Consider the following 5,339-nt stretch of genomic DNA (forward strand, 5'->3'; position numbering starts at 1 on the left):
TCAGCGGAGTGCTAGAGTTTGGACGCACTTCCTCCAACCGGAACATCATCGGCGAGCCCGTGAGAGGTGGGAGAAGCCCGCACCGAGGAACCACTGGGCAAACTCCTTTGCACCCCTCCAGTGTGAGAACGCCCACACGCGGAGCGTCATCTCCATGATGACGCGGGCAGGGTACCACCTCTCCGGCATGGTTGATGGTAGATGGAGGGTGGGGCCGTTGTACTACATCTTCGCCTTGCTTCGAGAGTGCTCTAGATTACGGTGAAGAAGAGAAGGGGGCGGCACAAATGGATGTGTGGAGAATAGGTGGAGGGGTGGGTGGTTCAAATAAGGGGAGTGGCACCGGCCGCGCTCTGGATTTGCTATGTTCAAACGAGTCGCGTCGATCAATATGCCACTTTAATTGCCAATTGGTATTAATTGCCACGCTGAATCGATGCGGGTGGATCGAAAAGGCTGAAACCATGCTCTAAATCGAGGAGACACACATGTGAAAAGAGAGGGACCAGCGGCAACGACTGCCGCTGCGTATGTGGTGGCTCGCATGTAGGAAAGAGGCTCGGTCAGCACATCGTGCATGCATAGCAGGCCTTTCATGCAACGTCCCAATAGTCTAAACAAACCATGGCCCAACGGTCGAATAGCGCCACCGTCCGACGTGGCCCCAATTGTCAGGTCCAACGGGCGACACAGTCCAGCGCGGCCCCACTCGTCAGAGTTAACGGTCAAAGCATTGACCCGACGGCGTCCACCATTTGTGACCATTTCTGAGGGTTTCAGACAAGAGAGTGGGGAAAAGTGAGCAAAAGTTAAGAGCGTGGAGATGAATGAGTACGGCTAAGGAACCAGGGGCACAGATGTAAAACTCCCAATAAATAATGGAAATGCATCAAATATTAATTTGGAAAAATACTAAGCTGCTGGAAGGGTAAGCTTTTGTCATACAGAGGTCGGCTTGTGCTGATCAATTCACTACTGAGTAGTATGCCGATGTTCCTGTTATCTTTCTTTGAAGTGCCTAAAGGGGTTCGGAAAAATATTAGATTTCCATCGATCCCCTTTTTTCTGGCAGTCATATGAAGTTAAGGCAAAATACCGCTTCGCAAGATGGGATATTATTTGGAGACCAAAGACCAGGGGGGTCTTGGGATTGAGAATCTGGAGATTAAAAACAAATGCCAAATGAGTAAATGGCTTTATAGGTTATCAGTGGAGACTGATAGTATGTGGGCATAGATTTTGTGTAACAAATATCTACATTCTAAATCTCTAGCTCAGGTTACTGTAAGACCTAATGATTCGCCTTTCTGGAAGGGGCTAATCATAACGAAAGATACTTTCTTCCGTAGAGTGAAATTCATTGTTGGTAATGGTACGACAACGAGATTTTGGGAAGACGTGTGGCTAGGGGAGACGCCTCTAGCCTTACAGTATCCCACCTTGTATAATATTGTACAAAATAAGGAGGATTATTTGGCTACAGTATTACAATCAGCTCCTCTTAACGTCGAGTTTAGGAGGTCCTTAATAGGGAAGCATTGGAGCTCATGGTTGCATCTTGTGAGGAGGTTGATTGATGTTCAACACTCTGACCAGCTTGACTCCTTCCACTGTAAGTGGGTTTTTATGTTCAAATCATGTACTTGGATCTAATTAATTCAGGCTTAATTCCGAGATCGGTTCACATCTTAAAAAATAAGGTTACCTTGTGAATTAAAATGTTCATGTGGTTTTCCCACGAGCAAGTGATCCTTACGAAGGATAATCTGCTAAAGCGAAGATGTGTTGCTAGTGCAAGATGTTGCTTTTGACCAAGATGAAGCAATACAACACCTTTTTATTGATTGTCATCTCGCTCATCTCGATCCTTTCGCGTACCATTCATATAGCCCTCAATATTAACCCTCCAGCTAGCATTCACATGTTATTTGGGACGTGGCTAACTGGAGTGGAACCAGTCACTGCGGCACATATTCGGATAGGAATATGCGCATTACTTTGGTCTATATGGAACTGCAAGAATGATATGATCTTTAACCGACAACATATTTTAAATTTCTTGCAGATTATCTTCAGAGCTACTGCATGGATCCGTATGTGGTTGTTACTCACTCCTACAGACTCCAGGGAGCATTTGGCTACTGGGTTCAACCAATGGGAAATGGTAGCACAGATATCTTCAACCGGTTTGGATGGCGATCCAACAAAATGATAGGTGTTTAGTCATCTTCTCATGTTTACATGCCGTCTGTGGCTTTATCCGTTTGCATTTTTATTTATTTTTGCTCTGATTGCGAGTTGTACTAGATCTCAAACTTTGTCTTTTTTGGCACTCTTTAATAATATAGCCGCATGCATCGTTTGGTTGCAGAGGCGAGGGGTAATCCTTCTTTTCCAAAAGGAATAGTTAATCTATGGCGAAAAGCCTTGCTGATACGTCTCCAACATATCTATAATTTTTTATTGTTCCATGCTATTATATCACCTGTTTTGGATGTTTACGGGCTTTACTAAACACTTTTATATCATTTTTGGGACTAACCTACTAACCGGAGGCCCAGCCCAAATTCTTGTTTTTTTGCCTATTTCAGTGTTTCGCAGAAAAGGAATATCAAACGGAGTCCAAACGGAATGAAACCTTCGGGAGAGTTATTTTTGGAACGGAAGCAATCCAGGAGACTTGGAGTATACGTCAGGGAAGCAACGAGGAAGCCACAAGGCAGGGAGGCCGCCCTACCCCCCTGGGCGCGCCCCCCACCCTCGTGGGCCCCTCGTGGATCCCCTGACCGACTTCTTTCGCCTATATATATCCATATACCCTAAAAACATCGAGGAACACCATAGATCGGGAGTCCCGCCGTCGCAAGCCTCTGTAGCCACCAAAAACCAAATGGGGCCCTGTTCCGGCACCCTGTCGGAGGGGGGATCCCTCACCGGTTTCCATCTTCATCATCCCGGCTCTCTCCATGACGAGGAGGGAGTAGTTCACTGATACGTCTCCAATGTATCTATAATTTTTGATTGCTCCATGCTACTTTATCTACTGTTTTGGACTATATTGGGCTTTATTTTCCACTTCTATATTATTTTTGGGACTAACCTATTAACCGGAGGCCCGGCCCAGAATTGCTGTTTTTTGCCTATTTCAGTGTTCCGAAGAAACGGAATATCAGAAGGAGTCCAAACGGAACGAAACCTTCGGGAACATGATTTTCTCACCGAACGTGATCTAGGAGACTTGGACCCTGCTCCAAGGAACAAAAGAGGCGGTCACGAGGGTGGGGGGCGCCCCCTGCCTCATGGGCCCCCTGTTGCTCCACGGACGTACTCCTTCCTCCTATATATACCTACGTATCCCCAAACGATCAGAACAGGAGCCAAAAACCTAATTCCACCGCCGCAACCTTCTGTATCCATGAGATCCCATCTTGGGGCCTGTTCCGGAGCTCCGCCGGAGGGGGAATCCACCATGGAGGGCTTCTACATCAACACCATAGCCCCTCCGATGAAGTGTGAGTAGTTTACTTCAGACCTTCGGGTCCATAGCTAGTAGCTAGATGGCTTCTTCTCTCTTTTTAGATCTCAATACAATGATCTCCCCCTCTCTCGTGGAGATCTATTCGATGTAATCTTCTTTTTGCGATGTGTTTGTTGACACCGATGAATTGTGGGTTTATGATCCAACTTATCTATGAACAATATTTGAATCTTCTCTGAATTCTTTTATGTATGATTGAGTTATCTTTGCAAGTCTCTTCGAATTATCCTTTTGGTTTGGCCAACTAGATTGGTAGTTCTTGCAACGGGAGAAGTGCTTAGCTTTGGGTTCAACCTTGCGGTGTCCTTTCCCAGTGACAGAAGGGGCAGCAAGGCACGTATTGTATTGTTGCCATCGAGGATAAAAAGATGGAGTTTTTATCATATTGCATGAATTTATCCCTCTACATCATGTCATCTTGCTTAAGGCATTACTCTGTTTTTAACTTAATACTCTAGATGCATGCTGGATAGCAGTCGATGAGTGGAGTAATAGTAGTAGATGCAGAATCGTTTCGATCTACTTGTCTTGGACGTGATGCCTATATACATGATCATACCTAGATATACTCATAATTATGCTCAATTCTATCAATTGCTCAACAGTAATTTGTTCACCCACCGTAGAATATCTATGCTCTTGAGAGAAGCCACTAGTGAAACCTATGGCCCCCGGGTCTATTCTCATCATATCAATCTCCATTACTTTATTACTTGCTTTACTTTTCACTTTGCATTTATATACCAAAAAAACAAAAACATTATTTATCATCTCTATCAGATCTCACTCTCGTAAGTGACCGTGAAGGGATTGACAACCCCTAATCGCGTTGGTTGCGTGGAGCTATCATTTTGTGTAGGTACGCGGGACTTGTGTGTGGTCTCCTACTGGATTGATACCTTGGTTCTCAAAAACTGAGGGAAATACTTACGCTACTTTGCTGCATCATCCTCTCCTCTTCGGGGAAATCCAACACAGTGCTCAAGAGGTAGCAAGAAGAATTTCTGGCGTCGTTGCCGGGGAGGCTCACGCAAGCAAGTCAACTATACCAAGTACCCATCACAATCCCTATCTCTCGTATTACATTATTTGCCATTTGCCTCTCGTTTTCCTCTCCCCCACTTCACCCTTGCCGTTTTATTCTCCCTCTCTTTCCCAATCTCCTCCTCTCTTTCCCGTTTGCCTTTTTTCCGTTGCCTTTCTGTTTGCTTGTGTGTTGGATTACTTGTTGCCATGGCACAAGATAATACCAAATTGTGTGACTTCTCGAATACTAATAATGATGATTTCCTTAGTACTCCGATTGCTCCTCTTAATAATGATGAGTCTTGTGAAATCAACACCGCTTTGTTGAATCTTGTTATGAAAGATCAATTCGCCGGCCTTCCTAGTGAAGATGCTGCTACTCATCTAAACAATTTTGTTGATTTGTGTGATATGCAAAAGAAGAAAGATACGGATAACAATATTGTCAAGTTGAAGTTATTTCCGTTTTCACTTAGAGATCGTGCTAAAGTTTGGTTTTCGTCTTTGCCTAAAATACTAATTGATTCTTGGAACAAGTGCAAAGGTGCTTTTATCTCTAAGTATTTTCCTCCCGCTAAGATCATCACTCTTAGGAACGATATTATGAATTTTAAACAACTTGATCATGATCATGTTGCCCAATCTTGGGAAAGAATGAAATTGATGCTTCGCAATTGCCCTATTCATGGTTTGAATTTATGGATGATAATACAAAAATTTTATGCCGGATTGAATTTTGCTTCTAGAAATCTTCTAGATTCGGCCGCGGGAGGCA

This window comes from Triticum dicoccoides, chromosome 6B, assembly GCF_002162155.2.
Source record: "Triticum dicoccoides isolate Atlit2015 ecotype Zavitan chromosome 6B, WEW_v2.0, whole genome shotgun sequence".
NCBI lineage: Eukaryota > Viridiplantae > Streptophyta > Magnoliopsida > Poales > Poaceae > Triticum > Triticum dicoccoides.